This window comes from Petaurus breviceps, unplaced genomic scaffold (genome assembly GCF_028583685.1).
Source record: "Petaurus breviceps papuanus isolate PSGF00001 unplaced genomic scaffold, PetGlider_PUasm1.0 221, whole genome shotgun sequence".
Taxonomy (NCBI): domain Eukaryota; kingdom Metazoa; phylum Chordata; class Mammalia; order Diprotodontia; family Petauridae; genus Petaurus; species Petaurus breviceps.
The window spans coordinates 3727260-3740864 of NW_027185877.1; positions in this window are offsets into that span (position 1 = coordinate 3727260).

A 13605-nucleotide genomic window follows, 5' to 3' on the forward strand; every position below is an offset into this window, starting at 1 on the left:
GGTCCTGAAGAGCCACTGTGACTGAAAAATTCATCATACTGCAGTTAATGTGGTAATGGGTGGATTTCCTTGGATTGTTGTCAGGCTCAAGTCATATGGTTAGAACAGTGTAGAAATTTCAGATTTGAAGATTATAGTATTGCTCAAATACATTTTTGTTAGGTTCAGCCATCCTCCTTTATGTTCTAGTAATTTTTTTTCTTCTATGAGGTTTTTGAACACTCTTTGGGGCAAATCACTTCAATTTCCTGGGTCCTTGTTTCCTTATCGGTAAACTTATCTGTAAACTTGATCTCTGGGATTCCTTCTGACTCTCAATCTTCTGTGCCTACCATATCTATTTTTGGGGAACACTAAGAAACACTTAAAAATGTGTATACCACCCAAGGATTTTATTGATGAAAGCAAAGCCCACTACATTACCACATTGAATTTTCCTTAAAAAAAAAGACTCTGTGCAGCATATTTGCAATAAAGTCATGCTCAATGTGATTTTTAAGGACAAGAAGCTAAGCAAAGATAAGACCCTGATTGTATTGTAAAGTAATGAACATCTGGAATCTGTGCAGATTGAGAGATGCTGCAATTTAGAAGTTGAGATGGCTAATACCAAAATATAAACAAGTAGGAAAATAGACTTGTACACTAATAAGAAAATGTAATGCCCCAGTTCCCAGCTTGCATAAATGCTAAGCAATTAGTTGACTTTCTGAGAAGCCTGATGTGAGGGGAGCCTGAGAAATGTGTCCCATCAGTGTTAACTGTAGTTGTCAGATGGGAAGAATGTTTTGCTTGACAGTTGATTAGGGGTTAAATGAACTGAATAAAATTGGTAATTTTTGCTGCTTTTCCATTTATTGTAACAGCAATTATCTGCATTTTTTCTTACTGTCAGTTCAAAAGACTAGGTTTAAACAATTATCTGTGTAAGAAAAACTGATTTGGAATGTCAAAAGGGCAATTGGGATTTGAAGCTCTGTTCTTTGAAGGATAAGAATCCCATCTCACAATCTGTTAGAGCAGTGATAAATCTTGAAAGATGTCTTTAAAATGTTCAAGATCTGGATGGTACAACATTTTCTGGAAGAAATTATATTACACACATGAGTGTCTCATCTTTTGTTTAATTATTCAGCAGAACATTATAAATAACTCCTATTCACTTGGTTGGGAAGGGCATAGTGCCAATATAGCCAAATTAATGGGTTAAATTCCCAGTTTAAACCACTTAGCTTTGGCCACAGATTGTACCTCTACCCCAACCAGCCAATTTGCCAAATGCATTCCAGTGACCTCAAGTAGGACTAGATGGAGACTATGGATGACTCAGTGTAAATCCATTATCACTGCTGGGGGAAAAATGATTAGCCACAAGTGGGAAAGCAGCACTTGGAGATAGTGACCTTACAGGCATGCATGGGATGAGATTTCTATTATTAGCTCTAGTACTGATGGGAAGTGACCACGGGCAAATCAGTTCATATCAATTCAGTGCCAAATACTTTTACTGTGTACATTATGTATTATTATATATTGCCATATGATAACATTTTATTAAGTGCCTACTATAAACCAGGTTCTGTGCTAAGTGATTGGGATTTAAATAAGAAAGATGGGCCCTACCCTCAGGGAGCTTACAATCCAAATGGGGAAAGACTATATACATTATATATAATATAGCTTCCATTTTGAGCCCTCTGTAAAGATAGATTCTCTAATCAGAGGGCTGTGAGTACTAAAGCTGAAGAAATCTCCAGGATGATGAGTTTTCTGGATAGGGCATGATGCTGATACTGATGATGGTGGTAGAAATGAAATCAAGCAGAGAAGCTAGTGGCAAATGAACATTTTAAACATGCATATACGTGCACACATGTGTATATATGCATGTATGTATATGTACACACATATGATGTGTATTGTATGATATATCATATGTGATATATTATTAGTTTTACCATGTGCATGGTTTTGTACTCTTCATTGAAACTATAGAAGAGAGAGAAAAGAAGGAAGGAATGAAAAAGAAAGTGAGAAAGAAGAAGAAAAAAATAGAAGGAACCTTATTGACATAATACTTTCCTTGAGATATGTGATATATATAGAAGGTAAGGAAGGGAGGGGTCAAAGGAGAAGTCAGAAAAAGTGCTCTAGGAATGTGAATGATATTAAATAAGGCTGGAAAGGCATTTTGGAGTGAGATTGTGGAGAGACTTGAATACTAAGCACAGAAGAGAACCATAGGAAGCGTAGAAGGGAATTTAAATGGGGGAGAGCAATGCTGTTGTTATTATCTTGTTGGCAGTGGTGGAGAGGACAGAGAGTTGGCCTCGGAAACAGAAAGACCTAGATTGATACCCTGCCCCTGACACACACTGGATGGATGACTTTGGTGAAGTGAGTTAACCTCTTACTGCTGTAGGGCACTCTTTATGAAAATGGATTGGAAAAAGGTGCCTACTTTGTATTGCTAGAGGGAGTTTCCTCATCTGGGAATCCCGAATACCTATAACAATAGAGGTTCTCTCTCTTTCCCTTCTCTCCTCTCCCTCTCATTCTCTCCCTTTCACTCTTTTCTCCTCCCTCTCTCTTTTCTCTTCCCTCTCTCCCCTTTCTTCTCCCCCTTCTCCTTCTCCCTCTCCTCTCTCTTCCAATCTTTCTCTCTTTCCTTCCGTCTCTCCCTCTCCCCCTTCCCTCTTCTCTCCTGCCTCTCTTCTCTTTCCTCTCCCTCCCCTTTCTTTCTCCCATTCTCTCCCTCTCCCCCCTCTTTCTTCTCTCTCTCTGCCTGTCCCCCCCTCTTCTCTCTCTCCTTTCTCTCCTTCCTCTCTTCTCTTTCTCCTTTTACTCCCCGCCCCCCAATTTTCTTTGTCATTATATAGAGGCTGACCTGTAGATATCTTTATCCCCTTACATAGCTTGTAAAATACATATTATAGATCACAAACTACATAGATAAATTCACATTTTCTTATACAGTCCTCTTTCTTATTCTTCATGTATTTCATGTTCTTCTTGCAATGTTTGTTGACCATTGTTAAGTTCATTATATCAAAAAATGATAGATCAGGAGGTTTGTATGTCATCATAGAATCAATGAGGAACTCTTGCAGATTTTCGAGCAGGTAAATAAAGTGTGGTCAGACCCGTCAAAGGGTATGCACTTATTTATGGCCCTTTGGGAATAGTTCCAGATTGCTCTCCAGAATGGCTGTATCAGCTTACAACTCCACCAACAATGCATTAGTGTTCCAATTATTCCACATTCTCTCCAGCATTTATCATTTTCCTGTTTTGTCATCTTAGCCAATTTGACCAGTGAGATATGTTAACCTCAGAGTTGTTTTAATTTGCATTTCTCTAATCAATAGTGGTTTAGAGCATTTTTTCATATGCTTATAGATATCTTTAATTTCTTTCTCTGAAAATTGCCTGTTTATATCCTTTAACTGTTTATCAATTGGGGAATGACTTGTATTCTTACAGATTTGACTCAGCTCTCTGTATATTTTACAAATGAGGCCTTTATCAAAGACACTGGTTGTAAAAATTCTTTCCCAATTTACCACTTCCCTCTTAATCTTGGTTACATTGGCTTTGTTTGTACAGAAACTTTTCAATTTAATGTAATCAAAATGATTCATTTTGCATTTTATAATGCTTTCTAACTCTTGTTTGGTCATAAAATCTTCCCTTTCCCATAAATCTGACAGGTAAACTATTCCTTGCTTTCCTAGATTGCTTACAGTATCAGACTTTATACCTACATTGCGCACTCATTTAGACTTGATTTTGGTATATGATGTTAGATATTGGTCTATGCCCAGTTTCAGCCATACTGTATTCCAGTTTTCCTAGCAGTTTTTGTCAAATAGTGAGTTCTTAACCCCAAAACTGGGGTCTTTGGCTTTATCAAAGAATAGATTATAGTAGTCATTGGCTGCTGAGTCTCATGTACCAATCTATTCCATTGATCCACTACTCTATTCCTCAGCCAGTACCAAGGAGTTTTGATGACTGCTGCTTTATAATGCAGATTAAAATCTGGTATGGCTATGCCACCTTCCCTTGTGTTTCTTTTAATCAATTCCCTTGATATTCTGGACCTTTTGTTCTTCCAGATGAATTTTGTTCCTATTTTTTCTAGCTCTATAAAGTAATTTTTTGGTAGATTGATTGGTATGGCACTAAATATGTAATTTAATTTAAGTGAAATGGTCATTTTTATTATATTAGCTTGACCCAGCCTTGAGCAACTGATGTTTTTCCAATTAGTTAGGTCTGACTTTATTTGTGTGGAAAGCATTTTGTAGTTGTGTTTGTATAGGTCCTGGGTTTGATTTGGCAGGTAGATTCCTAAATGTTTTATAGCGTCTACAGTAGCTTTAAATGGGATTTCTCTTTCTATCTCTTGCTGTTGGATTTTGTTAGAAATATATAGGAATGCCAAGGATTTGTGTGGGTTTATTTTATATCCTGCAACTTTGCCAAATTTATTTATTATCTCAAGTAATTTTTTTTTACTTGATTATCTAAGTATATCATAATATCATCTGCAAAGAGTTATAGCTTGGTTTCTTCTTTGCCTAATTTGATTCCTTCAATTTATTTGTCTCCTCTTATTACTACTGCTAATATTTCTAGTACCAAATTGAATAAGAGGGGTGATAGTGGACATACTTGTTTCACCCCTGATCTTATTGGAAGTGCTTCTAGCTTACCCCCCTTACATATAATATTTGCTGATGGTTTAAGATAGATGCCACTTATTATTTTAAGGAAGACTCCATTTATTCCTATACTTTCTAGTGTTTTTAATGGAAATGAGTGTTGTATTTTGTCAAAAGCCTTTTTTGTATCTATTGAGAATCATATGGTTTCTGCTAATTTTGTTGTTGATATGATCAACAGATAGTTTTCCTAATACTGAATGATGCTTGCATTCCTGGAATAAATCCTACCTGATCAAAGTGTATTATTCTTTTGATAAGTTGCTGTAGTCTTTTTGCTAATATTTTATCTAAAATTTTTGCATCTATATTCATGAGGGAAATTGGTCTATAACTTTCTTTCTCTGTTTTATCTCTTACTGATTTAGGTATCAGTACCATATTTGTATCATAAAAAGAATTTGGTAGGACTCCTTCTTCACTAATTTTCCCAAATAGTTTGTAGAGTATTGGAATCAATTGTTCTTTAAATGTTTGATAGAATTTGCTAGTAAATCCATCTGGCCCTGGAGATTTTTTTCTTAAGGAGTTCACTAATGGCTTGTTCAATTTCTTTTTCTGAAATGGGGTTATTTAAGTAATTTATTTTCTCTTCAGTTAATCTGGACAAATTATATTTTTGCAAATATTCATCCACTTCACTAAGATTGTCAAATTTATGTGCATACAATTGGGCAAAATAATTCTTAATTGTTGTTTTAATTTCCTCTTATTGGAGGTAGATTTACCCTTTTCATTTTTGATACTTGTAATTTGGTTTTCTTCTTTCTTTTTTTTTATCATATTGACTAAAGGTCTATCAATTTTATTGTTTTTTTTTTCTCATAGAATCAGCTCTTAGTTTTATTTATTAATTCATAAGTTTTCTTAATTTCAATTTTATTAGTCTCTCCTTTGGTTTTCATGATTTCTAATTTAGTATTTAATTGGGGATTTTCAATTTGTCCTTTTTCTAGCTTTTTTAGTTGCATGCCAAATTTATTGACCTCCATTTTCTCTATTTTATTCATGTATGCATTCAGGGATATAAAACTTCCCCTAAGAATTGCTTTTGCTGCATACCAAAGGTTTTGGTATGTTGTCAACTTGAATGAGGTTACTGATTGTTTCTATAATTTCTATTTTTGACCCGCTCATTCTTTAGAATGAAATTATTTAGTTTCCAATTAGTTCTTAGTCTATCTTTCCATGGCCCTTTATTACATATGATTTTTATTACATCATAATCTGAGAAGGATGCATTTAATATTTCTGACTTTCTGCACTGAATTGTAAGGTTTTTGTGCTCTGGTACATGGTCAGTTTTTGTGTATGTATCATGTACTGCTGAGAAGAAGGTATATTCCTTTTTATCCCCATTCAGTTTTCTCCAGAGATCTATCATATCTAGACTCTCTAAAATTCTATTCACCTCCTTAACTTCTTTGTTGTTTATTTTGAGGTTAGATTTATCAAGTTCAGAGGGAGTTTGAGGTCCCCCACTAGTATAGTTTTCCTATCTATTTCTTCCTCTAATTCCCTTAACTTCTCCTCTAGGAATTTGATGCTAGACCACTTGGTGCATATATGTTAAGTAATGATATTGCTTCATTCTTGATGGTGCCTTTTAGCAGGATATAGTTTCCTTCCTTATCTCTTTTAATAATAAAAATAATAATAATAAAAAATAAATAATAAATAAATAGATCTATTTTTGCTTTTGTTTTATCTGAGATAAGATTGCTACCCCTGCTTTTTTTTTACTTTAGCTGAAGCATAATATATTCTACTCCAGCCTTTTACCTTTACCCTGTGTGTATCCCTTTGTTTCAAATGTGTCTCTTGTAGACAGCATATTGTAGGATTATGTTTTTTAATCTATTTTGCTCCCTGCCTTCATTTTATGGGAGAGCTCATCCCATTCACATTCACAGTAATGATTAGTATCTGTCTCTTTCCCTCCATCCTATTCCCTCCCCTGTATTTTTTCTTCCTTTTCTCTTCCCCTCCTTAAGAGATTTTGTTTTTGACCACCGCCTCCCTCAGTATTCCCTCCTTGTGCCCCCCTCTCTTTACCTACCCTTTTCCCTTACTACTATTTCCTCCCTTTGAAACCCCCTCTCCTTTTCCCCCCTTTCCCCTCCTACTACCTGTAGGGCACAATAAATTTTTATAATTAATGGAGTATGATTTTTTCTCCTTGTACCTAAACCAATGAGAGTAAATTTCATAGAGTCCTCCTCTCCCTCCCTCCTTTCCCTCTACTATAATGAGTTTTTGTGTCTTTTCACATTAGAATCCTATACTTAACTGATTATGTTGATCCCTCCTTGAACCAGAACCAATGAGAATAAAGTTCATATGATGTTCATCTCCCTCCTTTCTTTCCCTCTACTATAATATGTTTTTATGCCTCTATGTGTGGCATAATTTACCCTTTTCTGCCTCTTCCTTTCTTTTTCTCCCATTACAGTCCCTTTATACCTCTTAATAAGGTTTTTTTTATCATCAGATTAGTTCATTTATACCCACACCCTCTATGTATATCCCTTTTAAATGTCATGATAATAATATAAATTTCAATATTGAAAGGGATCAGCTTCTCATATAGGGATATAAACAGTTTGCTCTCACTGATTCAGAGGTTATGTGTGTGTGTGTGTGTGTGTGTGTGTGTGTGTGTGTGTGTGTGTGTGTATGTTTTCCTTGTTTACCTTTTTATGTCTCTCTTGAGTCTTGTATTTGGAGAACAAATTTTCTATTGAGCTCTAGCTTTTTCATCAGGAAAGTCTGGAAGTCCCTTATTTCATTAAAGGACCTTCTCTTTCCTGAAAGAGTAGTTTCCAGGTAGTTGAGCCTTGGTTGCAGTCCAAGCTCTCTTGCCTTCCAAAATATCAAATTCCAATCCCTCCAATATTTTAATGTAAAAGCTGCTAGGTCCTGTGTAATCCTGAATGTAGTTCCATGAAATTTGAATTGTTTCTTTCTGGCTGCTTGTAGTATTTTCCCCTTGACCTTATGATTCTTGAATTTGACTACTATATTTCTTGGAGTTTTCAGTTTGGGATTTCTTTCAGGAGGATTCTGGTGAATTCTTTTGATAACTATTTTACCCTCTGATTCTAGGACTTCAGGATAGTTTTCTTTGACAATCTCTTGGATGATGTTGTCCAGGCTGTTTTTTTTTTATCATGGCTTTCTGGTAGACCAATAATTCTTAGGTTATCTCTCCTGGATCTGTTCTCCAGGTCAGTTGTTTTCCCAGTGAGATATTTTATACTTTCTTCTAATTTTTCAATCTATGTTTTGTTTGACTGACTCTTGATGTATCATAGAGTCCTTGGCTTCAATTTGACTGATTCTAATTTTTAGTGAATTATTTTCCTTGGTTAGTTTTTGAAGCTCCTCTTTTTGGGAGGTATTTTCTCCAGTTAGATTTTGAACCTCTCATCCCAGTTCACAAATTTTACTTTTTAAGGATTTGTTTTCTTCAGTGAGATTTTTTCCAATTTGGTCACTGTAGATTTAATTTATCTTCTACCTCTCTAACTTGGCTTTTAAAATCTTTCTTGAGCTCCTCCAAGAATGCTTTTTGGGCTTGAGAACATTTCATATTTCCTTCTGTGGTCTCAGGTGTGAATATAAAGAGTGCATGTTGCCTCTGAATTTGGTTGTTCTTGCTTGCAATAATAGGATTGTATCATTCTTGATTTCAAAGTTTCCTTCTTGCCCATTGTTGTTTTCTATGTCCTGAATTTTTAGAGTGGATTTCTGCCTCTGGGGTACAGATGTACCACATTTCTCAGGCTGAGAGCTAGGGGTTTGGTTGTTGACTTTGTGTGCTGTAGCTTCTGGGTGTCTAGACTGAAGCCAAGGCCCAGACTCTCAGTGTTTCCCCTGGGTTACCCTGACACTCACAGAGTAATGTGTGGGGGAGGGGTGGTCTGGCCACTTCAGGTTTCTGGCTCTGTGCCCCTGGGCTATAGCTCAGGCAGGCTCACCAGCTGGTGGCCTGCAATGCTGGTGTCTACAGATTCCCCTGGTGGTACTAAGGCACACCTGTGCTTCTGTTGTTAGTGCTTGCTGGCTCTACCCCAGGAGGGAGGCCTCCTGCCCTTCACTTCAGACTCTACACAGCTTCAGTCACACCCTTCCCCTAGGACTCCCAAGCCTGAGGCTGTTTCCATTGTTTCAGAACTTTACACTGGGTGGGGCATTAGTTTCTGGGTTTTCAGAGTCAGGGAGGGGGATTAGAACTGCTAGGGTTTACTCTGCCATCTTGGCTCCAGGAAGTTCAGGTAGGTGATTTTTAGACATCCAGGCTGCAGGCTGATAGCCCCAGGAGAAGCTGCTGTCATGGACCCTGTGCTTTCTCTTGTCCTGCTCCTACTGATCCTCCATCCAGCAGTGAGATGTCTGTGAATCACCCTTGGGGTGGGTGGATCTGCTGGCTGGGGCTTGGGCTCTTTCTGCTGTGCTCTGCTCTCAGGTCTGCACTGGTTCAGCCCCCATGTGCTCTGTGCTCCCCCTGCCCAGAACTACATGGGTGCATTCCTGGTCTGGGAATCTGTCATGCTCTATCTCCCAGTGGATTCTGTCACTCTAAAATCTGTTCAGATTCACTTTTTATAGGTTAGTGATGGGATTCATGGAGGAGCTCAGAAAAGTTCCCACTTCCATTCTGCCATCTTGGTTCCCTTTTTTTTTTAAATAAAGAAAGTTGTCTCTACATATTTTATACCATACTGCTTAAAGTCTGGATGGTTGTAAACCAAGCCAATGGCCAAGGGAAGGAAGGAGAAGGAGAAAGCATCTGGACTAGGGCAGGCTTAGAATAGCCATATGGTACCATGGAAAGAACACTGCAGTCAGAGGATCTAAGTTCAAAACTGCCTCTGATGATATAGACCTGTCTGACATGATGCAAGGCATTTGATATCCCTGGGTTTCTGTTTATTGAACTGTGATTTCTCTGAGGTCCCTTCTACCTCTAAATCTGCAGACCTATAATCCTAGAGATGGCTACCATTAGACACAAATAATTGTGTATGTGTGTAACCAAAGGGGGAAAAGAGTTACATGATAGGTTTATTATATATTTAAAAGGAATAGCATGTTGTACATAAAACGTTTTCAATTTCATGTACAATCATCTGTTTTTCTATTCTACTATGTTATGAAAATGACTGTTTCATTTCTTAAGTTCAGAATAAAAAAAAACAGATTTGTAATCCTAAGAGGAAGATGATGTTTCATTTTGGGACAGAGTAACCCCTTGGTTGGGCTGGTAAGCCTGACCTTGGCAGGTTTTCTATCAGCTGAAGGATGTGGTTTGAGCTCAGTAGTCCTGATCCCCTGCTGGACCCCCTAATCAAGCAGAGTCTGTTTTATTTTATTCTTGCTCATAGAAAAACATTCCCAAGGTAGCTATTGCAGTCACCTGTGTTCTTGAGCCCTGTTTTGAGGTGGCTATTTGCAAGTGTCCTGGCTCTGAACTGGTACACTAGGCCTGCTTTGAAAACATGCCCAGGATCTAGGCTAATATACTTGGAACAGAGGAAGAATTCACTAAAGGTTTGCTGCTGCTTTGTTATGAACCAGGGTGGAATATTTTTTTTTTTCTGAATTATTGGGTGATCTTGGGCTACTCTGAAGAACCCATCAAGATCTTCCTAGGTTAGCGGCACAGCTTTGGGAGTGTCTATGGATAGACTAGCTTCTGAGTGTGGGAAAGTAGAGTAAGACAGAGAGCTGCCTGCCTACTAAATTTTCTTCCTTGACATTCTGAACAGGTCAGTGAACAACCAATTTAATGATGCAGTCAGGAGTTGTCAGGCTGAAGGCTTTGACACAGCTCTTCATTTCTTCCTTGATTTAATTAACCTGGCTTGTGACCATGTAATTTTGGAAATTGTGAGAGAAATTGGGCAATTCTGATACATAGGACAAGATTTATAAACCATCCCATGGGCCCAGAGGTGTGGTAGATAGGCCCAGGAGGCCCCGGGTCCCAAGGCTCCTTTCTGGCACATACTAGTGATGTGACTCTGGCAAAGTCACTCAACACCCCTCTTCTCTAGACACTCTCTGAGAGCATGTTATGGAGAAGACACAGACTAGCAAGAGTAGAGAGAATTTCTTCATCTGGGCATTCCCTATAACCAATGAAGTCACAAGTTCACTCTCTCTCCCCTATCAGAGAGTAGGATTAAAACTGAAAGGGATCTTAGAGGTTATCTGGTCTCCAACTGCTGGGCAGCAAGGTGGTGCAGCGGATAGAGTGCTGGGCCTGGAGTAAGAAAGATCTGAGTTCAAATCCAGCCTCAGATACTTCCTAGTTGTGTGACCTGGGCAAGTCACTTAAAGTCTGTTTTTCACATTAAATTATTTTTCAAAAATAACATGAGATGGGGAAATTATTTAATATTAAAGTTTTAATCAGAGTTTAGCATCTCAAGGAAATAATTTGTGGAAGTTATCGAAAGTAGGGAGGCAAGATCACATGGCAGCTCATGGGAGCTGAATTTGGAGTCTTCCACTTACAAACTAGGTAACACTAAACAAGTGCCCAGAGTCACACAGCTAAGTGACTGAAGCTGGATTTGAATTCAGGTCTTTCTGACTCTCAGCCTGATGATCTATCACCTGGCTGCCTCAGTGAAAACCACCCTATTTCTAGATTTATAGGACCTAGGTGAAAATAGTACCTCTGATGATTACTACTGTTTTACCTTTGGGCATTTCACTATCTCCTGGGGCTTCAATTTTCTCCTCTGTAAAATGAGGGAGTTGGAGAATTTACAGTCATGCCTGATTCTTCATGACCCCATTTGGGGTCTTCTTGGCAAAGATACTGGAGTGGTTTTCTTTTTCCTTCTCCTTTTCATTTTCCTTTACCAGATGAAGAAACTAAAGCAAACAGGGTTAAATGAGTTGCCCAGGGTCACACAGCTAGGAAGTGTCAGAGGTTAGATTTGAACTCATGGGATGAATCTTGCTGATTTCAAGCCCAGTGCTCTGTCCACCTCACGACTTAGCTGCCCTAGAGAGGGAGGGGAGAAGGACCAGGCAGATATTGCAACTCTAATTCACTGCTTCAGTCTCAGTTCACTAGGGATGTTAACAACCCTTCACCCTAGCTCCAGTAAAGGTAAGACTAAAAGGGAAAGTAGAACTGAGCCAGTCAGGCAGATAAATAGGTTGCAGGAGCGAATACTGAAAATAGCTCTATGATAAAGTCACCAGCTAATGCAATCCTTTGTCAGCTCTAGAAAGAACAAAGCAATATTCTTTACTGGGAGTAGGCAATTTATTTATTGTTTTAGAGAAATGTGCATGCGTGTATTTGTTTATGAAGATTGTATAGGGGAGAGCGTGCTTTTCTTGGTTTGCAACATAGAAAAAATGTCTATGATATGTATAGTCTGTATTGAATTGCTCGTCTTCCCAGTGGGGGTGTGTGAGGAGGGGAGAAGGGAGAGAATCTGAAACTCAAAAGTTTTAAAAGCAACTGTTAAAAAACTGTTGTTACATGTAACCAGGAAATAAGATGTACAGGCAGTGGTGTATAGAAATCCACCTTGCCCTACTAGAAAGTAAGGGGTGAGGGGGTAAAGGGAGGGATAGGGGCAGATACATGAGAGGGTAGTTGGGGGAAGGAATAATCAGAATGCATGCCATCTTGGGGTGGTGGAAGGGAGAGATGGGGAGAAAATTTGGAACTCAAAATCCTGTGGAAATGAATGTTGGAAACTAAAAATAAATAAATTCTGAAAATGTCTGTGGGGGGACATAAGGGAGTTGGTGTTAGTAAAGCGGCAGGTAAAAGTAATAGGTGAACAGAGTATTCAAAATGGCTGCAGCTCATGGGAACAGGAACAAAATACTCATGCAGGTCCCAAACACATCATCAAAAATGTGTAGGATGTTTTGCCTGTTAATTTCAGTGGTCCATCCTGCATATGTTTACCCTTCACTTTTTGGAAAGTGTCTTCCCTTCTTTGTATTGTTAGTTGTTTGGTTCTTGCCTCCTTTGCTTTGCTCCCTTCTTCAAAAGTCCCCTTTTCACTGTCTTAGTTTGCAGCTTGGGGTGTAGCCTGTATCAGTCACTGAGCATCAGAGATCTTTTATCCCAGTGAATAGGCAAAATGAGCTGAGGGGGGAAGACTGTAGTAACCACATTTAGAATTTCCAAATCAGCGGTCATAAATTATGGGCATAAATCAAGTGAAGCAACCACATTTGGAATACCCAAATCAGTGGTCATTGCTGTGCCCAGAAAACTCGAGCAAGACCCAAGTAACAACTTAGAATGGACTCTTTATTATACTTCATGTTGGCTGATCAGGCCACATGAAGGGTTGACGAGGTTCCAGGTCCCAGGTCGTCCAGCAGTGATCTCAGGTAAATCCTCAGCTTTTAAAGGAGGCCCACGCAGCCAACAGTTAGGTTATTACATAAGCAGAAACTTGCAGAGGCCAAAAACTGATTGGTCAGTACACACCTCGAAATTCCCCAACGGCACCAAGTCTACCTGACCCAGAAACCTGCCCACCTCTGTGCAGGTGAGCTGACTGGAGAAGGGTGGAGACCCAGTGGGGGAGGGCGGAGCTGACTCGGCAGTCTGCTCACTTCCCTGAGGCTGTGGAATGGGGAAAACCAGGTACAACAGTCATAAATTGTGGGCATAAATAAAATATGGACGTGACTGTTTTGTGTGTGTGTGTGAATTTGAGAGGAGCCCTTTAGGCCCCCAATAACGTTAGGAAACATGGAAGAAACAAATTGTGTAAAAAAAAAAACCAAAAACAAACCAAACCAACTCAAAACAGTCACGACCATAGGTTATATATGCCCACAATTTATGACTGTTGTACCCGGCTTTCCCCATTCCCCACCC